The 25966-nt window shown below is 38.2% G+C and overlaps 1 non-coding gene across 1 annotated transcript; it reads right to left on the bottom strand.

Moving 5' to 3' along the window:
• Positions 1–18148: 18148 nt before the first annotated feature.
• LOC130937075 (small nucleolar RNA R71) lies at positions 18149–18256 on the bottom strand. Its single transcript, XR_009068310.1, has one exon. It is a non-coding gene; the product is annotated as a small nucleolar RNA R71 (small nucleolar RNA).
• Between the last annotated feature and the right edge of the window lie 7710 nt (positions 18257–25966).

The raw sequence follows: 25966 nt of genomic DNA on the forward strand, positions 1-25966 counted from the left end.
CAAATACTGAAAAGTCATCCATGAAGACTTCCAGGAATTTTTCCACTATATCAGAGAAAATTGAGAGCATGCACCTTTGAAAAGTTGCAGGTGCATTGCACAGGCCAAATGGCATCCTTCTGTATGCAAATACTCCGGATGGGCATGTGAATGCCGTTTTCTCCTGATCCTGCGGATCTACTGCAATTTGATTATAACCTAAATATCCATCCAGGAAGCAGTAGTATTCATGACCTGCTAGTCTTTCTAGCATCTGGTCTATGAATGGTAAAGGAAAATGATCCTTTCTGGTGGCTGTATTGAGCCTTCTATAATCAATGCACATACGCCACCCTGTAACTGTTCTTGTAGGAACCAGTTCATTTTTTTCATTATGAACCACTGTCATGCCTCCTTTCTTTGGGACAACTTGGACAGGGCTCACCCAGGGGCTGTCAGAAATAGGATAAATAATCCCAGCCTCTAGTAATTTAGTGACCTCCTTCTGCACCACTTCCTTCATGGCTTGGTTCAGCCTCCTCTGTGGTTGGACCACAGGCTTGGCGTCACCTTCCAATAGGATCTTATGCATGCATCTGGCTGGGCTAATGCCCTTAAGATCACTGATGGACCACCCAAGAGCTGTCTTGTGTGTCCTTAGCACTTGAATTAGTGCTTCCTCTTCCTGTGGCTCTAAGGTAGCGCTTATAATTACAGGAAAGGTATCACCTTCTCCCAGAAATGCATATTTCAGGGATGGTGGTAATGGTTTGAGTTCAGGTTTTGGAGGTTTCTCCTCTTCTTGAGGGATTTTCAGAGGTTCTATTATCTTCTCTGACTCCTCCAAATCAGGCTAAACATCTTTAAAGATGTCCTCTAGTTCTGATTCCAAACTCTCAGCCATATTGACCTCTCTTACCAGAGAATCAATAATATCAACACTCATGCAGTCATTTGGGGTGTCTGGATGTTGCATTGCTTTGACAACATTTAACTTGAACTCCTCCTCATTGACTCTCAAGGTTACTTCCCCTTTTTGGACATCAATGAGGGTTCGGCCAGTTGCTAGGAAAGGTCTTCCTAGAATGAGAGTTGCACTCTTGTGCTCCTCCATTTCCAGCACCACAAAGTCAGTAGGAAAGGCGAATGGCCCAACCTTGACAATCATGTCTTCAATCACGCCTGATGGATACTTAATGGAGCCATCAGCAAGTTGAAGACATATCCTGGTTGGTTTAATTTCTTCAGTTAAACCAAGCTTTCTGATAGTAGATGCAGGTATTAGGTTGATACTTGCCCCAAGATCACATAAAGCTTGCTTGGTACAATTACCCTCTAATGTGCATGGTATCATAAAGCTCCCAGGATCTTTAAGCTTCTCAGGTAAGCTTTTCAGAATGACTGCACTGCATTCTTCAGTGAGGTAGACTTTTTCAGCTTCCCTCCAATCCTTCTTATGACTTAAGATCTCTTTCATGAACTTAGCATAAGAGGGTATTTGCTCAAGTGCTTCTGCAAACGGAATCTTTATTTCAAGAGTCCTGAGGTAGTCTGCAAAGCGGGCAAATTGCTTATCCTGTTCCGCTTGGCGGAGTTTTTGAGGATAAGGCATTTTGGCTTTGTATTCCTCAACCTTAGTTGCTGCAGGTTTATTGCCTACAGAAGTGGGTTGGGAAGCCTTTTTAGGAAGGTCAGCACTTGTATGTGACTGATTCCCCACTGGCATTTGAATGCCAGTGGTGGGAGCTGGAGTGGCGTCAAACGCCACTTCCTTGTTTGTTACTGGCATTTGAACGCCAGAACCATGCTCCCTTTGGGCGTTCAACGCCAGATCCATGCTTGTTTCTGGCGTTGAACGCCAGGAATGAGCATGATCTGGGCGTTCAGCGCCAGCTTTATCCCTCTCTGGGCTCTGACTGTCCTCAGGGGGATTTTGAGTATCCTCTTGTTCATTTCGTGGTTTCCTGCTGTTTTGAAGTGAGGTATTTAATGTTTTCCCACTTCTTAATTGAACTGCTTGGCATTCTTCTGTTATTTGTTTTGACAGTTACTTTTCTGTCTGCTTTAATTGTACTTCCATGTTCCTGTTGGCCATTCTTATTTCCTGTAATATTTCCTTGAATTCGGCTAGCTGCTGAGTTAGAAAATCTAGTTGCTGATTGAATTCATTAGCCTGATCCACTGGACTGAGTTCTGCAGTTACTGTTTTAGCTTCTTCTTTCATAGAGGATTCACTGCTTAGGTACAGATGCTGATTTCTGGCAACTGTATCAATAAGCTCTTGAGCTTCTTCAATTGTTTTTCTCATGTGTATAGATCCACCAGCTGAGTGGTCTAGAGAAATCTGAGCTTTCTCTGTAAGCCCATAGTAGAAGATGTCTAATTGCACCCATTCTGAAAACATTTCAGAGGGGCATTTTCTTAGCATCTCTCTGTATCTCTCCCAAGCATCATAAAGAGATTCCTTATCTCCTTGTTTGAAGCCTTGGATGCTTAGCCTTAGCTGTGTCATCCGTTTGGGAGGGAAATAGTGATTCAGGAATTTTTCTGACAGCTGTTTCCATGTTTTTATGCTGTTCTTAGGCTGGTTATTTAACCACCTCTTAGCTTGATCTTTTACAGCAAATGGAAACAGTAATAGTCTGTAGACATCCTGATCTACTTCCTTATCATGTACTGTATCAGCAATTTGCAGAAATTGTGCCAGAAACTCTGTAGGTTCTTCATGTGGAAGACCAGAATACTGGCAATTTTGCTGCACCATGATAATGAGCTGAGGATTCAGCTCAAAGCTACTAACTCCAATGGAGGGTATACAGATACTACTCCCATATGAAGCAGTAGTGGGGTTAGCATATGACCCCAGAGTCCTCTTGGACTGTTCATTCCCACTTGCTTCCATATTGAATACAAGTTGAGAATTTATAGTTATGGAATAAATAAAAGTGGAATATATAAAAATATATTAAAATAAAAACAAAATAAATGAAAGAAAGTAGAAATATTTTGAAATTGAAAATTGAATTTTTATGAAAGATTTTCGAAAAAAATTAGTTCAAAATTAGTTAGAAAAATAAATTTTTTTTTTGAATTTTGAATTTTATGATGAAAGAGAAAAACACACAAAAGACACAAGACTTAAAATTTTTAGATCTAATGCTCCTTATTTTTCGAAAATTTTTGGAGGGAAAACACCAAGGAACACCAAACTTAAAAGTTTTAAGATCAAGACACAAGAAAAACTCAAGAACACTTTGAAGATTCACAAGAACACCAAGAACACAAGAAAGAACACCAAACTTAAAATTTTTAGAAAATCAACACAAGTTTTCGAAAAATAAAGAAAAATTAACAAGAAAACACCAAACTTAAAGTTTGGCACAAGATTAAATGGAGAAAAATTGTTTTTGAAAAAGGTTCCAAAGCGTAAACCCAATTGGATTAAATATAACACTTGTTCTAAATATTCCAATTAATGCTTTAGAAAGAACAAAAGTGAAACAAGAAAAGACACAAAACAAGAAAAATTCAAGATCTAACAAGAAAAATAAACAAGAACAACTTGAAGATCAATGAAGAACCAAGAGCAAAAACACGAAAATTTTAGAGAAAATATAAAATATGCAATTAACACCAAACTTAGAACAAGACACTAAACTCACGAAAATTAGCAATTAATTAAAAGAAAAATAATAAATTTTGAAAAGAAATTTTTGAAAAGAAACTATCCTATCAATATTGATTTAATGACTCTATAAAAAAATAAGAACAAAAATAAAAATAAATTATTCCTAATCTAAGAAATAAAATAAGCCTTCAATTGTCCAAACTCAATAATCCCCGGCAACGGCGCCAAAAACTTGGTGGACGAAATTGTGATCCTTTTTCCTTGTAATTGGATTTTGGAAATTGGCACGAGTGAACACAACTCCGTTCAACTAACCAGCAAGTGTACTGGGTCGTCCAAGTAATACCTTACGTGAGTAAGGGTCGAATCCACAGAGATTATTGGTTTGAAGCAATCAATATTTATTTTATTTGTCTTAGTCAGGATGTGAAAGAAAATTGTTTGGGCTACTTGAACAATAGAGTCACTTGTTTATGATTAAAAGTGGAATTATTAGATTTGATTATAAAAATAAAAGAGGAGGACAGCGTTACTTGTTAGGCAGTAATGAGAGATATCTTGGAGTTTTGGAGATGCTTTGTCCTCTGAACTTCAACTCTTCCTTGGAATCCTCTTCTCACACGCAGGTTCCTTCCATGGCAAGCTCTATGTAGGGTGTCACCGTTGTCAATGGCTACTTCCCATCCTCGCAGTGAAAGCTAATGCTCACGCACTCTGTCACAGTACGGCCAATCACCGGTTGGTTCCCGCTCCTACTGGAATAGAATCCCTCTTTTGCGTCTGTCACTAACGCCCAGCAGGTTAAAGTTTGAAGCACGTCACAGTCATTCAATCCCGAAATCCTACTCGGAATACCACAGACAAGGTTTAGACTTTCCGGATTCTCATGAATGCCGCCATCTATCCGGCTTATACCACGAAGATTCTGTTGGGGAATCTAAGAGATATTCATTCAATCTGATGTAGAACGGAGGTGGTTGTCAGGCACACGTTCATGGGTTGAGGAAGGTGATGAGTGTCACGGATCATCACCTTCTTCACAATTAAGCGCGAATAAACATCTTAGATAAGAACAAGCGTGTTTGAATGGAAAACAAAGGAATTGTATTAAATCATCGAGACGCTGCAGAGCTCCTCACCCCCAACAATGGAATTTAGAGACTCATGCCGTCACAAAGTATGTGATTCAGATCTGAAAATGTCATGAGGTACAAGATAAGTCTGTAAAAGTTGTTTAAATAGTGAACTAGTAACCTAGGTTTACAGAAAATGAATAAACTAAGATAATTGGTGCAGAAATCCACTTCTGGGGCCCACTTGGTGTGTGCTGGGGCTGAGACTAAAGCTTTCCACGTGTAAAGGCCTTTCTTGGCGTCAAACTTCAGATTATGACGTGTTTTGGGCGTTCAACTCCGGATCATGACGTTTTTCTGGCGTTTAACTCCAGACAGCAGCATGAACTTGGCGTTTAACGCCAAGTTACGTCGTCTATCCTCGCGCAAAGTATGGACTATTATATATTGCTGGAAAGCCCTGGATGTCTAATTTCCAACGCTGTTGAGAGCGCGCCAATTGGACTCCTGTAGCTCCAGAAAATCCATTTCGAGTGCAGGGAGGTCAGGATCCAACAGCATCAGCAGTCCTTTTTCAGCCTAAGTCAGATTTTTGCTCAGCTCCCTCAATTTCAGCCAGAAAATACCTGAAATCACAGAAAAACACACACACTCATAGTAAAGTCCAGAAATATGATTTTTGCTTAAAAACTAATAATATTTAACTAAAAACTAATTGAAGCATGCTAAAATCTACAAGAAATTACCCCCAAAAAGCGTACAAAATATCCGCTCATCAGAGACAGAAAAGGGTCAGAAAATCAGGTGGCTGATCACTTGTCCCAGATTGAGCCAGTAGCAGGGACTTCTTCTCCCTCCACTGACATATCCGAATCCTTTCCAGATGAGCAGCTCTCTGCCATCTAGACAGTACCATGGTTTGCAGACATCGCAAACTACAAGGCTATACAGTTCATTCCCAAAGAGTTTTCCAGGAAGCAAGCCCGAAAACTCATGAATAATGCAAAATATTACTTATGGGATGAGCCATATCTCTTTAAGAGATGCTCGGATGGAATAATACAATGCTGTGTGTCTGAAGAAGAGGCACAGAGAATTCTATGGCATTGCCATAGCTCTGACTATGGAGGACACTTTGGAGGTGAGCAGACACCACTAAGGTACTCCAAAGTGGCCTTTACTGGCATACTCTCTTTAAGGATTCTAGAGAGTTCGTCTTTAACTGTGATAGTTTCCAGAAGGTTGGTAATCTTCCTCATGGTCATAGAATGCCTCAACAAGGAATCTTAGAGATTGAGTTGTTTGACGTATGAGGTATAGATTTCATGAGACCATTCCTGCCCTTATACTCAAACATCTACATCCTTGTGGCAGTAGATTATGTGTCAAAATGGGTTGGAGCAATAGCAACACCCACTAATGACACTAAAGTAGTAATGAAGTTTCTCCAAAAGAACATTTTTAGTAGGTTTAGTGTTCCCAAGACACTAATCAGTGATAGAGAAACTCATTTCTGGAACAGACAGCTGGATTATGTCTTAAGCCGATACGGAGTTCACCATAAAATAGCAACACCGTATCATCCCCAAACTAATGGACAAGCTAAAGTCTCAAATAGAGAACTAAAGCGAATTCTAGAGAGGACAGTAAGTGCCTCTAGAAACGATTGTGCTAGAAAGCTTGATGATGCTCTGTGGGCATACAGAACAGCTTTCAAAACCTCCATTGGAACTTTACCATATCAGTTAGTATATGGAAAGTCCTGTCATTTGCCAGTGGAACTAGAACACAAAGCTTATTGAGCTACTAGGTTCCTCAACCTTGATGCTAAAGCAGCAGGGGAGAAACGGCTACTCCAACTAAATGACTTTGATAAATTCTGCTTAGAAGCATTTGAAAATGCAAAATCTATAAGGAAAAGGCAAAGAGGTGGATAGGACCATTTGTGATTACCAAAGTATCACCTTACGGACACATAGAACTTCAAGGTAAAGAAACCAGGTTCACTGTCAATGGACAGAGGATTAAGCATTACCTTGAAGGAGATATAGAGCCAAGAGGCTCAACACTGCTACTAAGTTAAGTACAGTGAAGTCCAGTTAAGGACATTAAAGAAGCGCTTGTTGGGAGGCAACCCAATAAATACTCATACTTTATTAATTTCTCTAGTTATTTTCATTTTCATTAATTTTCTTTTTAATTAGATTTAATTATGTGTGAAGTTATTTTTACTGGTAGTGATCTTGTACAGTGCTTAAACTGAGACGGAATGATGCAGAACAGTAAACAGAATACCCTGGAGTAAGGAGCTTTCTGGCGTTTCAACGCCAGAAAGGGTAGGGTGATGGGCGTTTAAACGCCCAAGAGAAGGCATCAGCCTGGCATTAAATGCCAGCCAGAAAGCCCTGGCTGGGCGTTTAAACTACTCTGGCGTTAAACGCCAGAATGCTAGCATTCTGGGCGTTCAAACGCCAGCTTGACAACACAGAGGTAACTTCAAGTTTTTTAATCTTATCTTGATTCAACTCATCTTCATTCAATTTAATTTCAAGAATTCTTTAATTTTTATATCAAATCTTATTCAAGTACATCCATTTCAAATCAATCTCAAAATTAGAACATTTTTATTATTTTATTTATTTTTCAAATCCTTTCCAAAATTGTATAACTTTTACAACTTGTTTTCAAAATCTTTCAAAATCTTTTTATCTTGTTCATATCTTTTTTTTAATGCATTTAATATCTTGCTTTTAATTCCTTTTCTATCCTCTTAAAAATATTTTCTTATCTTTTAAAATTAACAACTTATTTTTTTTCAAAAATCTTTATCTTTATCTTTATCTTTTATCTTTTTTTTCGAAAAAATCTCTCTCCCCTCCATCACTCATCACCTCTCATTCAAATTCTCCCTTCCCTTCTCATCTTCTATTCTCTTTTCTACTTCTTCCTTTCTTATTTTTTGCTCGAGGACGAACAAATTTTTAAGTTTGGTGTAGCAAGAGCCCTGTTCTCTCATCAAGAATTCAGTCCCATGGCTCCAAGAAGTGGCAAGACCGTCCCAAAGAACAAGAAAGAAGACAACTCAATAGTTGTTATCAAACCTGTTTGCTTCTTCACCAAGCAGCATGAGGAACATTATCATAAGATAATGAGCAAAAGGCCAGTAATCCCTGTAGTGGGATTCAACCTTAGAGAAGAAGAATACCCAGAGATCAAGGAGCAGATTCGAAGGAGAGACTGGGAGATTCTAAGTGATCCAGAATCTAATGTTGAATACAGCATAATCCAGGAATTCTATGCAAATCTATGGATGACAGATAAGCAAAAGAAAGACGAAACAACCATCTACACATTTCGTACCATAGTTAGGGGGAGGATCATATATTTTCACTTAGATAGGGTGAGAGAGATCTTCAAACTACCCCTGCTGAAGGATGACCGTGAGTCATACAACAGAAGAGTTGTAGCTAACCAAAAGTTAGACAAGTCCTAAAGGACATATGTGGTGCGGAATTTATAACCCATAAACTAACCGGCAAGTGCACCGGGTCGTACCAAGTAATACCTCAGGTGTGTGAGGGTCGATCCCACAAGGATTGATGGATCAAGAAACAATAATTGAGTGATTAGCTTAGTCAGACAAACAAAAAATAGTGTTTGAGTGTTCAAAAGCATTAAACAGTAATTTAGAGAATCAGAAAGCAAGCAATAAATCGAGGTGGAAACAATATGAAGAAGGCAGTTAAGGCTTCAGAGTTATCTATTTTCCGGATTGACTTTTCTTACTAACTATTTTAATCATGCAAAATTTAATTCATGGCAAACCATATGTGACTAGACCCTAATTCTTTAGACCTTTCTAGTCTTCTCTAATTCTCATCAATCGCCAAATCTTTGGTCAATTAATTCCAATTAGGGGGTGAAGTTTAATTCTGATTATTATGCCACAAAAATCCTAATTATCCAAATATAAGAGGTTTATATGTCACGTATCCCGTTAAATCCAGATAATTAGAATTTAGGAGAAATTATTTTTAAGCTGTTGTTTAAGTAAAGAGCTTTTCCAAGTTATACAAGAACTCAATTAGAAAGAGGGTCATACTTCTGTTCCACCCAAATTCATAAGATAAAGAACGAAAACAATTCTTGAAATATAAATCAAAACATGAATTAAAATAGAAAAATAATAGTATCAATCCATACAATAGACAGAGCTCCTAACTTTAACAGTGGAGGTTTAGTTGCTCATGGTTCAGAGAGAAAATAAGGATTCAGGTAAACTATAAAGTGCAGAATGTGATGGAATAGAATCCTTTTATATTTTATATCAAATCCTAATTAATTTAAAATCTAATTTCTAAAATTAAAATAATATCTTTTCCTATTTTAAAATTCAAATTTAAATCAGAATTAATTAACTAATCTGCGCCTTGTAACATGGGGACCACTTGGCTTCACTGGATCCATGCCTAACTTGGCGAAGAGCTGTGCTTTACTTGAGTGCCAAAATGGGGCCCAGAAATCGCCCCCAGCATTTTCTGCGTTTTCTGCACGTAGCGCATGTCACGCGTACGCGTCAATCATGCGTACGCGTCAATGGTCTTCTTCGCGTGTCACGCGTACGTGTCAGGTACGCGCACGCGTCGCTGCACAAATCTCCAAATCACGTGCACGCGTCAGGTACGCGGACGCGTCGCTCCTCGCTGATCATCTCCTTTAATTCTTGTGCTCCTTCCATTTGTGCAAGCTTCTTCTTCATCAAATCCAGCCAAATGCTACCTAAAATAAACAAAATTGCACGAGACTCTAAGTAGCATCCATAGTGGCTAAAAGATAATTAATTCTTGATTAAACTCAACAATTTAAATGCAAATTCACTAGGAAAAGATAAGAAAGATGCTCACGCATCACAACACCAAACTTGAATTGTTGCTTGTCCTCAAGCAACCAAACTAATATAGGCTTAGGATGTGAATTTGCATGAGAATAAGAGTTCAATTAAGCTCATGTCTCTTCTTATAGTGGGGTTTACAACTGCAATCCTGAATAGTTTTGGCATCTCACTCTCCTTTGAATCAGAATGATGTCATTATCATTCGGAATTAGAATCCGGATAATATTACGAATTCTCTGATCTTTATACTCCAGTTTAATCCTTGAACACAACAGAATTTACTTTAATTTATTTTTCTTTGGTGCTTTGCACCTTAAGCCTAGCCGTGACTTTAAATATTTTGTCTCAAGGGTTACTTGACACAGAAACACCACAAGTACATAACTGGGGGACTTTCTTTAAGTTCTGATTTTTCTTTCAGTTACTCCCAGACAGTGGTGCTCAAAGCCTTTGGCATACTCTGTTAAACGCACTTGGTCTCGACTCTAAGTGTTTTGTCTCAAGGATTACTTGACACAATCACACCACAAGCATATATGACTAGGGAAACAACTCTTTGAGCTTTTGATCATGTCTGACCTCCCTAGTCATTGATGCTCAGAGCCTTGGACCTTGCTTTTATAGTTTTTTTTTTTTTTTTTGCTGTTTGTTTTGCTTCAAGGATTAAATTTTTGTTTATTTCAGAGAAGTCATAATAATTCTCTAAATTCCTGTTCCTTATACATCAACATTCTTTGATTCAAATTCAAATATGCACTGTTCATGTCATGCATTTAAAATCACAAATAATACCACCACATTTAAGTAAATAAAACTACTCTAAAATATAAACTCAATTTATGCAATATATCACTTCTTTTCTTTTCTTTTTAGATTCTAGTTTAGTGAGTGATACATGAAACATTTTTTTTTTCAATGCTAAAAACAAATAACAGAATGAAACTAAATATAAGAACTGAAAGTACTAAAGATCATGCAGGCAATCAAAGCAACAGAGAACAGAAGACAACAAAATAAGAGCGGAAGAGAAGTAGAATGAAAGGAACTCAACCACCTCAGTTATGCTGGTGGCCATCTCATTCCTCCAGGAAGAACATTCATTTCCCTTTGGTGCTAAACAGAAAAGCCATAAGCGAAGCGTCAACACCAAACATAAAGGTTTGCTTGTCCTCAAGTAAAGAAGAACTGAAAACAGAAATAAATAGTATGAGTAAAGAAGAAGAAAAGGATAAAAAAAACAAGAGAGAATTTGAGAGGGAGAGAATGAAAATCAAAACTAGGTGGCGAACTGATGGAGTTGTGCGGCACATGCGATGCGTACGCGTACACGTGGGGCGTGCGATTTTCATAGTGATGAGTGGGCATCAGGCACGCGTAAGCATGCCCTTGGTTTGTGCGAATTGCGCGAAGGCATTCGCGTGCACGCACAACTCTCTGTTCGCGTGGCTTGGGAACCGAAATTCTCATATGATGCGTGCGCGTTATGCACGCACGCGTGGATGACCATTTGTGGAAAGGACGCGCACGTGTCAGGGATGCGTACGTGTGATCACGTTTGTGCCTCTAGCACAGTTTCAGCCTCAAGCCATCATCACTCTCTTCCCAAACACTCATTGACGCCGATTTTCAAGGTCACGCGTACGCGTGGGTGGCTAAAAGCGCAAACGACGCGCACGCATGAGGTACGCATACACGTGGTCTTGTTTGTGCGCAAAACATAGTTCCAGCGCCGCTCCTGCTCAACTCTCTGTTCACTTCTTCGGTGTTTGTTACTCAGGCATGACGCGTATGCGTCAGCGACGCTTGCGCATCGAACACCCCTTCTTCTTTTTTTTCGAAGTGTTCGGTTCCTGTTCTAAAATAGCTGCATGATCAAAACACACGTAAAACAAAAGAAAAATAGTAAAAACTCAATAAAAATCAAATAAATAAGAAAACCACTACTACAAAAAATAACTAAGGATACGAAATTATCGGGTTGCCTCCCGACAAGTGCTTCTTTAATGTCACTAGCTTGACACTTCATTGTTGAATTTTCTTCCTGTTCTTCCAGTTGGGTAAAAGAAATGACTCCAAGAGAAGAGAGATGAATATTAGTGCCCCCTGATATAAAGTCCTCCTAACAAACTTTCTTTTACTATGATTAGCTTGATTCACCTTGCTTGTTGGGATAGAGGTTGGATTATTTTTTGATGACCTTTTCTTCTTCATAGATATTTTCTTCTGTTTCTTGGTCACAATCCCCTTTTCAGTGCTTTCCTTGGTTGCCTTCACTTCTTTGATTTCAAAATTTTGGTGTTGTGTGATGGTTAGAGTGTACCCTTCATCAAGAACTTCTTGAATTGGTGGTTCAATAAACTCACCCTCTATGCCACTCTCTGCTTCATTGGAATGTAGATTCCCATAATTGTTTTCATCCTTTACAACCTCCTTTGTTTGTGCATCTTCCTTCTTTGTTGGTGCATCTTCCTCCTTTGGTTTTGCATTTTCCTCTTCTTCCATATATGAGGGTGGAAAGTTCTCTAAGTCACTAGAGTATAGAATTCTTTGATTGATTTCCTCACTTTCTTCCATAGGATCTTGCATTATATCTCTTGGGAAGGAATTTTCTTGTTCCTCTTCCTGGTTCTTGATAATCGACTGCACATATTTCTCTATATTTTTGACACTCGTCTTTATATCATGTATGAATTCTTTCATGAGAAGCTCAAGATCTGATGGTGGCTCTTGATATGAATAAGAAAGAGACGATGATTCTTGATAAGAGTAGAAAGAGGATGGTTCTTGGTATGAATAGGGAGATGGTGGCTCTTGATATGAGTAAAAAGATGATGGTTCTTGATATGGATAGAGAGGTGATGGTTCTTGATATGGATAGAGAGGTGGTGGTACTTGGTATGAATATGGAGATGGTGGTTCTTGATAGTTGGAACATGGAGCATTGAAGTGTCTTTGGTTTTGACTTTGCCAACCAAAATTCGGATAGTTCCTCCATCCACAATAATATGAATCACTACTTGGGTGTGAGTAGTAACCCATATGATCTCTCTCCATTATTTTTCCTCAGCACAAAACACCAAATAGAATTAAACGCACCATGTGGTAAACATGCAAGCAAAGAAGAAAGAACATAAAGAAAATTTAAACTCAATAAATAAAATAACTAGGAAGAATAAAACAACTAAGGGGACACCAAACTTAATTTCAGAAATTAATAGAAAAGAAAAAAATAAAATAAAATAAATCAAAATATTTTTTTTTAAATTTAAGGAAATAAGTTAAATGAAATTAAAGAAAAAATGCCTAATCTAAGAAATCAAACAATCAATATTTGTCAATCACAGTCAATCCCCGGTAATGGCGCCAAAAACTTGGTGCGGAATTTATAACCCACAAACTAACCGGCAAGTGCACTGGGTCGTACCAAGTAATACCTCAGGTGAGTGAGGGTCAATCCCACGAGGATTGATGGATCAAGCAACAATAATTGAGTGATTAGCTTAGTCAGACAAACAGAAAATAGTGTTTGAGTGTTCAAAAGCATTAAACAGTAATTTAAAGAATAAAAAAGCAAGCAATAAATTGAGGTGAAAACAATATGAAGAAGGCAGTTAAGGCTTCAGAGTTATCTATATTCCGGATTGACTTTTCTTACTAACTATTTTAATCATGCAAGATTTAATTCATGGCAAACCATATGTGACTAGACCCTAATTCCTTAGACCTTTTTAGTCTCCTCTAATTCTCATCAATCACCAATTCCTTGGTCAATTAATTCCAATTAGGGGGTAAAGTTTAATTTTGATTATTATGCCACAAAAATCCTAATTATCCAAATATAAGAGGATTATATGTCACGTATCCCGTTAAATCCAAATAATTAGAATTTAGGAGAAATTATTTTTAAGCTATTGCTCAAGTAAAGAGCTTTTCCAAGTTATACAAGAACTCAATTAGAAAGAGGGTCATACTTCCGTTCCACCCAAATTCATAAGATAAAGAACGACAACAATTCTTGAAATATAAATCAAAACATGAATTAAAATAGAAAAATAATAGTATCAATCCATACAATAGACAAAGCTCCTAACCTTAACAGTGGAGGTTTAGTTGCTCATGGTTTAGAGAGAAAATAAGGATTCTGGTAAACTGTAAAGTGCAGAATGTGATGGAATAGAATCCCCTTATATTTTATATCTAATCCTTATTAATTTAAAATCTAATTTCTAAAATTAAAATAATATCTTTTCCTATTTTAAAATTCAAATTTAAATCAGAATTAATTAACTAATCTGCGCCTTGTAACATGGGGACCACTTGGCTTCACTGAATCCATGCCTAACTTGGCAAAGAGCTATGCTTTATTTGAGTGCCAAAATGGGGCCCAGAAATTGCCCCCAGCATTTTCTGCATTTTTGCACGTAGCGCATGTCACTCGTACGCGTCAGTCACGGGTACGCGTCGATGGTCTTCTTCGTGTGTCACGCGTACGCGTCAGGTACGCGCCCGCGTCGCTGCACAAATCTCCAAATCACGCGCACGCGTCAGGTACACGCACACGTCGCTCCTCGCTGATCATCTCCTTTAATTCTTGTGATGCTTCCATTTGTGCAAGCTTCTTCTCCATCAAATCCAACCAAATGCTACCTAAAATAAACAAAATTGCACGAGACTCAAAGTAGCATCCATTGTGGCTAAAAGATAATTAATTATTGATTAAACTCAACAATTTAAATGCAAATTCACTAGGAAAAGATAAGAAAGATGCTCACACATCAATATGCCTGCCCGAAACTTAATGGATTGAGAATACACAAGGAGAGCCATGCCAGCTAACTAGGGCCGACCTCAAGCCCGTTTCTAGAGGATGGCTAGACTTCATTGGGCGCTCCATACTCCCCACAAGTAACCAATTTGAAGTCAATGTTGCAAGAGCAATAATGATTCACTGCATCATGACAGGGAATGAGGTAGAAGTCCACCAAATAATTTCCCTTGAGATTTACAAGCTGGCAAACAGAGATTCCACTAGGGCCATGCTGGCTTATTTAAATATCATCTTCCGCCTATGCAAGGAGGCTAAGGTTTTGATCCAAGAGGATAACTTTATTCCAGTGGAAAAACTGATGAGCGGATAATTTATACGCTTTTTGGCATTGTTTTTAGGTAGCTTTTAGTAAGTTTTAGTTACTTTTTAGTATATTTTTATTAGTTTTTATGCAAAATTCACATTTCTGGACTTTACTATGAGTTTGTTTGTTTTTCTATGATTTCAGATATTTTTTGGCTGAAATTGAGGGACCTGAGCAAAAATCTGATTCAGAGGCTGAGAAAGGACTATAGATGCTGTTGGATTCTGACCCTCCTGCACTCGAAGTAGACTTTCTAGAGCTACAGAAGACCAATTGGCTCGATCTCAATTGCTATGGAAATTAGACATCTTGGGCTTTCCAACAATGTATAATAGTTTATACTTTGCTCGAGATTTGATAGCCCAAACTGGCGTCCAAACAACCACCAGAGACCCTTTTCTGGCATAAAACGCCAGAACTGGCACCAAAGCTGGAGTTAAACGCCCAAACTGGCATCCAAGCTGGCATTGAACTCCAAGGATGTCCTATGCACGTGAAAGCTTCAAAGCTCAGCCCAAGCACACACCAAGTGGGCCCCGGAAGTGAATTTCTGCACTATCTACTCATTTTCTGTAAACCTAGTTTACTAGTTTAGTATAAATAGCACTTTTCACTATTGTATTAGGGTCTTCTTTTGGAACCCTTGAGCTTTATGATCATATTTGGGGAGGCTGGCCATTCAGCCATGCCTAGACCTTTTTCTCTTATGTATTTTCAACGGTGGAGTTTCTACACCTCAAAGATTAAGGTGAGGAGCTCTGCTGTTCCTCAGGAATTAATGCAAGTACTATTGTTTTTCCTTCAATTCACACCTACTTCTTCTACAAGATATACTCTTGTACTTAATTCAGTTAGGTCAGACTGAAGGGGTGACCCGTGACAATCACCTACTATCTTCAGTACTCGCTTAGCCAAGATCCGCGTGCCTGACAACCACAAAGCGGTCTACATGATGTTCAACGTAGTCATTGGACGCCAGCCGGAGTATACTCTCTTGGGTCTCTGATCCACGGATTCGCATCGTCTCTCCTGACAACAGAGCATCCGACCCCGTGATTAGGATCTTCGTGGTATAGGCTAGAATCAATAGAGAGCATTCCTGAGATCTGAAAAGTCTAAACCTTGTCTGTGGTATTCCGAGTAGGATCTGGGAAGGGATGACTGTGAGGAGCTTCAAAATCACGAATGTTGGGCGCAGTGACAGTGTGCAAAAGGATCAATGGATCTTATTCCGACACAAGTGAGAACCGACAGATGATTAGCCTTGCGGTAGCTGTGCCTGATATTTTTCATCCGAGACAAGAATTCAGACAGTTGATTAGCCGTACAGAGACCGTAGCCGGACCATTTTTACTGAGAGGATCATACAGCTTGCCATGGAAGGGAGCATGCATGATTGGATGAAGACAATAGGAAAGCAGAGGTTCAGAAGCACCAAGTTTTTGTCGCTGTTGTCGGGGATTGTTCGATTTTGGACAACTGACGGTTCATCTTGTTGCTTAGATTGGGTAATTTTATTTTTATTTTTATTTTCGAAAAATACAAAAAAGTAATAAAATATTTTGTGTTTCTTGTTTGAGTCTAGTGTCAAATCCTATGTTTGGTGTCAATTGCATGTTTTTAATTTTCCTAAGTTTTCGAAAAAAATATATGCATTGTGTTCTTCTGTGATCTTTAAGTTGTTCTTGATGATATCCTTTGTTCAATCTCAAGATTTTCTTGTTTTGTGTTTTATGCTGTTTTTCATATGCATTTTTGAATTCATAGTGTCTAAACATTCAAAATTTCTAAGTTTGGTGTCTTGCATGTCTTTCTTTTCTTAAAAATTTTCAAAAATATGTTCTTGATGTTCATCATGATCTTCAAAGTATTCTTGGTGTTCATCTTGACATTCAAAGTGTCCATGCATGCATTACTTGTTTTGATCTTGCATTTCTATGTTTTATTTCATTTTGTTGTTTTTCTCTCTCTTCATCAAAAATTCAAAAATAAAAAATATATATTTTTTCAAGTAAAAAAAATACAGAGAAATGAAGGTTCAGAATATAAGGCAGAAGAATCACAGAGAAAAGATCTCACTGACGTTAAAACGCCAGTAAACAGGCAATTTGGGTGTTAAACGCCAGAATGGCTATCATTCTGGGCGTTTTACGCCAATAAAGGTACAATTCTGGGCGTTAAACACCAGAATGGGCAGCATTCTGTGTGTTTAGAAAAACGCCCAGTAAAGAAGGATTTCTGGCGTTTAACGCCAGCCAGGGTATCTGGCTGGAAGAAAGGTTAAGAAAGGTTTAATTTTTGAATTTTAGAATCATATCTTTTAATTTCTTGTTAGTCAAGTCATCAATTTTAAAAATCAAATCTTTTTCAATCATATCTTTTCAATCATATCTTTTTAAAATCATATCTTTCAAATCTTTTTCAATCATATCTTTTTAAATTTTGATTTCAGATCAAAATCTTTTTTTTTTCCAACTTCTTATCTTTTCAAAATTTATTTTCAAATCTTTTTCAACTAATTACTATTTCTTATCTTTTTCAAAACCACCTAACCACTTTTCCACTTCCAATTTTCGAAAATCACTAACCACTTTTTCAAAAATCTTTTTAAAACAAAAACAATTAGTTAATTAAAAATCTTTTTAGTTTTAAAATCTTTTTTTTTAAATCTTTTTAGTTTTAAAATCCTTTTTTTTTTCAAATCTGAATTTTCGAATACTCTCTCTCACATCTTTTTCAATTTATTTGCTAACACTTCTCTTCTACTTTTAATTCGAACCATCTCTCTCCCTCTGTGTTCGAATTCTTCTTATTCTCTCTCTACCTCATTCCTCTATTCTTCTTTTCTTTTGTCACCTCAAGGAATCTCTATACTGTGACATAGAAGATTCCACTACTCCCTTTTTTTCTCTTCTTTTTCATATGAGCAGAAACAGGGATAAAAACATTCTTGTTGAAGCTGATCCTGAGCCTGAAAGGACTCTGAAGAAGAAGCTAAGAAAAGCTAAAGCACAACACTCTGGAGAGGACCTTTCAGAGAATTTCGAAAAAGAAGCAGACATGGCAGCCGAACCCAACAACAATGCTAGAGATGCAAGGAAGATGCTTGGTGACTATATTGCACCAACTTCTATGGAAGAAGCATCTCAATTCCTGCTATTGAAGCAAAAAAATTTGAGCTTAAGCCTCAATTAGTTTCTCTAATGCAGTAAAATTGCAAGTTTCATGGACTTTCATCGGAAGATCCTTATCAGTTCTTAGTTGAATTCTTGCAGATCTGTGATACTATCAAGACCAATGGGATTGATCCCGAAGTCTACAGACTTATGCTTTTCCCCTTTGCTGTAAGAGACAGAGCTAGAACATGGTTGGACTCACAACCTAGAGAAAGCCTGAACTCTTGGGACAAGTTGGTCAATTTTTTCCACCTCAAAAGATGAGCAAGCTTAGAGTGGAAGTCCAAACCTTCAAACAGAAGGAAGGTGAATCCCTCTATGAAGCTTGGGAAAGATACAAGCAATTTACCAAAAGGTGTCCTTTTGACATGCTTCCAGAATGGAGCATCATATGCATATTCTATTATGGTCTGTCTGAATTGTCTAAGATGTCATTAGACCATTTTGCTGGTGGATCTCTTCATCTGAAAACCCCTGCAGAAGCTTAGGAACTCATTGAGATGGTTGCAAATAACCAGTTCATGTACACTTCTGAAAGAAATTCTGTGAATAATAGGATGACTCAGAAGAAAGGAGTTCTTGAGATTGATACTGTGAATGCCATATTGGCTCAGAACAAAATATTGACTCAGCAAGTCAATAGGATTTCTCAGAACCTGACTGGATTGCAAGCTGCATCCGGCAGTATTAAAGAAGCCTCCTCTGAAGGAGAAACTTATGACCCTGAGAATCCTACAATGGAAGAGGTGAATTACATGGGAGAACCCTATGGAAACACCTATAATCCTTCATGGAGAAATCATCCAAATTTCTCATGGAAGGATCAACAAAAGCCTCAACAAGGCTTCAACAACAATAATGGTGGGAGAAATAGGTTTGGCAATAGCAAACCTTTTCCATCATCTTCTCAGCAACAGACAGAGAATTTTGAGTAGAGCCTCTCTGGCTTAGCAAACATAGTCTCTGATCTATCTAATACCACTCTCAGTTTTATGAATGAAACAATGTCCTCTATCAGAAATTTAGAGGCACAAGTGGGTCAGCTGAGTAAAAGAGTTACTGAAACTCCTCCTAGTACTCTCCCAAGCAATACAGAAGAGAATCCCAAAAGAGAGTGCAAGGCCATAACTATAACCAAAATGGCCGAACATGGAGAGAGTGACAAAGCAGTGATTCCCAGTGAGGAAGACCTCAAGGGACGTCCACTGACCAATAAGAAGTTCTCTATTGAGGAACCAAAGGAATCTGAGGCTCATACAGAGACCATAGAGGTTCCACTGAACTTACTATTGTCACTGAGAGGATCATACAGCTTGCCATGGAAAGGAGCATGCATGATTGGATGAAGACAATAGAAAATCAGAGGTTCAGAAGCAATAAAGTATCTCCAAACGCTTATCTGAAATTCCCACCAATGAGTTACATAAGTATCTCAATGTTATTTTCCGTCTTATCTATCTTTTATTTATCAATACCTCATAACCATTTGAATCCGCCTGACTGAGATTTACAAGATGACCATTGGTGCACGAAATTGTGATCTCTAACAATGGCGCTCAACTTGGTATGCGCATTTCTAACTCAGCACTTTCTTCACAACTTCGCATCACTAACCAGCAAGTGTACTAGGTCGTCCAAGCAATAAACCTTACATGAGTAAGGGTCGATCCCACGAAGACTGTTGGTATGAAGCAACTATGGTCATCTTGTAAATTTCAATTAGGCGGATTCAATTGGTTATAATGGTTTTTCGAAAATAATAATAAATAACGCATAAAATAGATGAAAGATATACTTATGTAAATCCTTAGTGTAAATTTCAGATAAGTGTATGGAGATCCTTTGTCCCTTCTGAATCTTTGCTCCCCTACTGCCTTCATCCAATCCTGCATACTCCTTTCCATGGCAAGCTGTATATAGGGCATCACTGTTGTCAATGGCTACATCCCATCCTCTCAGTGAAAATGGTCCAAATACTCTGTCACAGCACGGCCAATCATCTGTCGGTTCTCGATCATGTCAGAATAGAATCCATTGATTCTTTTGCGTCTGTCACTACGCCCAACAATCGTGAGTTTGAAGCTCGTCACAGTCATTCAATCCCTGAATCCTACTCGGAATACTACAGACAAGGTTTAGACTTTCCGGATTCTCAAGAATGGCCGCCAAAGGGTTCTAGCTTATACCACGAAGATTCTGATTAAGGAATCCAAGAGATATTCATTCAATCTTAGGTAGAACGGAGGTGGTTGTCAGGCACACGTTCATAAGGACGAATGATGATGAGTGTCACAGATCATCACATCCATCAGGTTGAAGTGCGAATGATATCTTAGAACAAGAATAAGCTTAAATTGAATAAAAGAACAATAGTAATTGCATTAATTCTCGAGGTACAGCAGAGCTCCACACTTTAATCTATAGTGTGTAAAAACTCCACCGTTGAAAATACATAAGTGATAAAGGTGTTCATTGGTTCCGGCCCCAGAGAGGGAACCAGGATAACCAAGACCTCTAAAACAATAGTAAAAAGTTCTATTTATACTAAACTAGTTACTAGGGTTTACAGAAATAAGTCTAAGTGCAGAAATCCACATTCGGGGCCCACTTTGATGTGTGCTTGGGCTGAGCTTGAGCTTTACACGTGCAGAGGCTTCTCTTGGAGTTAAACGCCAAGTTGTAACGTCTGTTTGGCGTTTAACTCTGGTTTGTGACGTGTTTCTGGCGTTTTACTCTAGAATGCAGCATGGAACTGGCGTTGAACGCCAGTTTGCATCGTCTTAACTCGAATAAAGTGTAAACTATTATATATTTCTGAAAATCCCTGGATATCTACTTTTGAAAGCCGTTAAGAGTGCGCCATTTGGAATTCTGTAGCTCCAGAAAATCCATCTCGAGTGCAGGGAGGTCAGAATCCAACAGCATCAGCAGTCCTTTTTCAGCCTGAATCAGATTTTTGCTCAGGTCCCTCAATTTCAGCCAGAAAATACCTGAAATCACAGAAAAATACACAAACTCATAGTAAAGTCCAAAAATGTGAATTTTACATAAAAACTAAGAAAAACATCCCTAAAAGTAGCTAGATCCTACTAAAAACTACCTAAAAACAATGCCAAAAAGCCTAAATTATCCGCTCATCAACCATAGCTTGCTTCAAGCCGTCAATCTCTGTGGGATCGACCCTTACTCACGTAAGGTATTACTTGGACGACCCAGTGCACTTGTTGCTTAGTTGTGCAGAGTTGTGAAAAGTGTGATCACAATTTCGTGCACCAAAAACCAATCACCAAAACGTTATGCGCATCGGAAGTTTAGGATTCAAAATTTAAATTCTGCAGGTTTTCAAACTCAGCCAAAATTTTTGATAAAATGTACACCCACGCGTACGCATGGTCCAACCGTACGCATGATTCATGCGTACGCATGAGCTGGGATTTCTGCATTCGCGAATCTCCTTTACACAACTATGCGTTTCTATTTGACGCGCATGCGTGCGCGTAAACAGGGCTGCGCACGCGAAGTGGGCTAAAATATACGCCCACGTGTACGCGTGACCCAATGGTTTTGCGTATGCGAACCTGGTCACACACGGCCAGTCGATTCTGTTTAGTGCACACGCGTATGCATGCTGGGGGATGTATACACGAAATGCTCCTCAGTGCACGCCCACGCGTACGTGTGGCCCCTGTTTCAGCAAAAATGTATTTTTATGTTCTAAAGTTCAAATTTCAACTTTTAGACCTCTATTTTTATCGTCTTAACCTTATATCATAGTAATAAGTCTAGTGATAAGTTGAAACTAGGAAATGGAAGTAACTTGGGGGTAAAGTAAAGTTGAAAAAGTGATGAATCATATATGGAAATATGTATACTTAGAGTGTATATGGTACCATGGCTTAAATGATATGATGATGCAATGATTACCGTGAATATGAATGTTTATTGGCTTATACACTCAATTGATTTGAGATATGAGTTTTCCTGGGTAAAGTACTGTGGCTTGCCACCACGTGTTCTAGGTCGAAACTCGATACCCTGTTGACCCTACGTCGTAAGGGTGACTGGGCATGTATAAATTCTCGGGAATGGTACCCTCATTGAGCAATTTGATATATATATATGTGTGAAAAAGTTATGCATAGACTCATGGGGATGCGTGATGGGGGATAGTCCAGGGTTTCGTAACCGGACTTGTTGGTTGGCTTGATAACCGACATATGAGCCTCATCAGCCATAAGACATGCATACATCATGTGCATATTGTTTTCTTTGTTTTCTATACATTAATTAGGATTTCCTAATTGATTATATTATGCTAACTATTGTATTTGCTACTTGCACTACTTGTTTCTTACCTGTGCTTGCATTTGTCTACTTGTCTGTCTTTGCAAACTCACCGAAGATGGAGTAACGGAGGAAGGGTGGAAAGACTTAGTATTAAGGTTAAGTTTAAGCTAGGCTTAGATATCCTTAGAAGACCACCTTTTTATGGTTTCTGTTTAGTACTTTAAGCTTTGTAATCTGACTGTCGGCATTCTAGGATTGCCTTTGGCATTCTCAGGACCTTATATCTTATGTGCGTGGCACCTTTACCACGCTAAGAACCCCCCGGTTCTCATCCCATATAATATTGTTGTTTTTCAGATGCAGGTCAAGCGGCACCTCGCTAGGTGTCTGAAGCTTCTACAGCGGAGTGGATATTTTGGGGTTTTCTTTTGATCTTTTTTTTTTTATATGTATATATAGATTCTCCTCATATATGCTGGTGTTATTTTGTACCTATTAGAGGTTTATGGAGAACTAGGGTTTTCTTCTTATTTTGTACCATTGACCCTCAACTCTTATCTTTTGATATATATATGCTAGTGAACCTTAATTTTCTTCACACGCAAGTAATCTTGTATTTCCAAGCACTGCGCTTTTATTTTTGCGAATTTGCTTTACATATTCTTCAAGGCTCCTAGTATATTACGTTCTTTCAACTATTATATGTATTATATTTTATTTTAGAGGTCGTAATACCATACCACCGCTGTTTAACGACTTAAGCGCAAAGTTCTGTGTGGTAGGATGTTACATTACTGTTCAAATTTCTGCCGCAGTTCTGCTCTCTAATAAATGTCTTGATTTGAAAACATAGACTCTGACTATTATAAGAGCTGAACACAAGCCATGGACATCCTTCCTCAGCACAACTTGTTCTAATCCTCTTTGGCTCATTCTTTAAATACATCAACCTTTTTACCCTCAAAGACAAAGTAGTCCTTCAGTGCTTGCTTAAATATTGCCATAGTAGTAAATTGTTTTCCTGTTTGAAACTCAACCTCATCATATTCAGCCTCCTTATTAAAGTCAGGATATCTTGGGTTATGCTCATCATCTGAACTGGAAATGAGAGAGTTAAACGCCTCAGATTCATATTGATAGGGCTTGTCCAGGTCTGTGTCCACTTCTTCACCCACTATATCTGAATTGGGCCTATCCTCTTGCCTCTGTTGTTGGATCCACCTCACCTGGCCCATTACCTCCTTGTCCACTAAGCCCACCGTTTAGCCCATTGTCTCCTTTGTTGAGACAGGATGTATTTTCTAATTTTTTCAACTTATCTTTTTGACTTCTTCTTCTTGGTCCTAGGAGACATGTCCTTATCATCACCTCCACCAGGTGGCACATTCATCTTCTTTTATTTTTTGTCTAACACAATTCTTCTTAGTATACTTTTGTTCAAAACCCATTGCCTCTTTCTTTTCCTCACTCTTCTTCTTTACATTAACTTCTTCACCACTACTACTGCTATCAAATTTGAATCCAGATGGAGGGGAGGGGGAGGGGGTTTGTAAGGCTCATCTTTTGTGGTCTCATATCCATCATCAAAAGAAGAAGAAGCATCAACTTCAACAACATCTGAAAGAACTTCTGTTTGATTAACATTTTGCTCAAAATAGATAACCAGCAAATCTATGTTTAATGGAGAAAATGTCTTAACATTTCCATCATAGTAGTATAATACACCATCTTCGTCCCTTTCGAACCAACCTTCATGGTGAAAAACAGGAACAACTTCACATGATATCTATTACAATAATAATGTGCAACAAATAGAATTTAAATAACTACTTTAATTAGCTTACAATCATTAACAAAATAGTTTTTAGACTATCAATGGGATGATCACTAAATGAAAACTTCATTAACAAAACCATATTTAACATAAAAATTTCTAGCAACACCAACTAAGAAAGCTACCAATGTAGATAATGACATTAATCTTAGCAGCGCCGTCAGTTGCTCCGTCTGCAACACCGTCACCACCTCCTCATTGGAAGTCTCTGTTAGCTTGCCTTGAAGGAAAACATTTCACTTTCTTAGGGTTACTTCTTAATTTTGTGTTCCAAATGAGAGTGATGTATAAAATGTGGATAAGGGGGAGAGTGGGATTTCACATCAAAATGCAAAATGGCTTCTAAGCAAAACGACGTCGTTTTGCTGACTGTGTAGGGGCTTAATGGTCCCAATGAATGGGCAGCATTTCACGTAGGATGTGTCAAGGCCATGTCACACCCTAAATGTTACGCCTCAACTTTTTCCGACGACTCTAAATGAAAACACCTATAGAATGGCTTATTTGTCTGATGGAATAGATAGACATGGACCGATTTGACATTTTTTAAAGGTTAGGGGGTGGGTAATCTAATTTTTAAAAGGCAAGGCCGAAAGGGTATTTACTCAATTTAAAATAAAATTGCAAGATCTTTTTTTATTTCTCATTTATTATTGAAACTATTTGTTCTGCATAAAACCGTGATGCTAAAATGATTTTCGAGCCCCGCTTCTCCTTTTAAGGATTTTTAATATGTTAACGATTTAACTAGCCTTGCACACGGATTGATTTGGGTATGTGGTATAGCCAAAATTTCCATCCGATTCGTACTGAAAACATCATATTTGTTCCCATTTTCATATCAACATTTTTAAGATTTAGATCTGAGCTGTAAATTGGGTTTTAGATTATATTGGTTAGAACAAAAAAATCCAAAATATCTTCAAAGATTCTATTAGAAATAAAAGTATTTGAAGAATAGTCTTAGAAATAGATCTAGAATAGAAGAACGAAATCTAGAATAGAGGAGCAAAGTACCACTATCCACAAAAAAAAAAATCAGAATCAAAACAGGAGAACAAGGCTCAGGCGAGTGGAACTACTTGCTGAGTGAAGCAGAAGCAGAACAACGAGTTGGCAAGGAACAGATTTAGAATCTCACAAGGAGCACAATAGCGCATTCCATGAATAAGGAACAAATGCGATCCGGAATCACACAGGGACAAAGGCGAAGAAGAGATCCAGTCTGCTCTCCAGCTTGATGGAAGAACGCGTTAGCTACGAGGTAATATGGCTGTGAGACGGTGAGGCAACGTGGTTGCGAAATGGCAAGGCGACGCGGTTGTGACACGGTGAGCAGAAGAGGTATGGGAAGAGGTGAATGCCGGCCGATGATGGTCACTGGTGAGAAGATTATAAATTGAACGGTCTGAAGTGAGAAGAGGGAGAAGAGTGAGATTGTGAGAGAGACACAGGGCTGCGCCGAAATGAATATTTTAAGACTAGAGTTGCCATTTTCAACTTGGCTATTTATATTGTTTAATTGTTTATTTACTAAGTGTGCGGATCTACGGGCCGGATCGCGATATCTGTGATCCGATTCGATGATGGTGTAGATCGAATAATATTCATAATTTATGAATCTGATACGGATAAATACTGCAAATCTGTGGATATTATCCTATCCATATTTTGACCTAGATTTAAGCCCAGTAAACATTTTTAATGCTCAAATTTGAAGGTACCTCTTTAAAATACAAACCTACTAGCACCAAAATAAATAAGTAAATAAATAAATAAACCTCTACATTCAAGCAAAATATTTAACCAAGTCTAACCAAGTTGTTATAACCGCTTTTCAAATCATGCGCCTTCTTCTTCATCTTCTTCTTCTTACTAACATCTCAGTTGCTATTTTTTCTTCTCTTTTTTTATTTTTTTCTTTCATTATCGTCGTCACCACCACCATCACTACCTTCTCCTC

The sequence above is a fragment of the Arachis stenosperma genome, chromosome 6 (assembly GCF_014773155.1).
Source record: "Arachis stenosperma cultivar V10309 chromosome 6, arast.V10309.gnm1.PFL2, whole genome shotgun sequence".
Taxonomy (NCBI): Eukaryota; Viridiplantae; Streptophyta; class Magnoliopsida; order Fabales; family Fabaceae; genus Arachis; species Arachis stenosperma.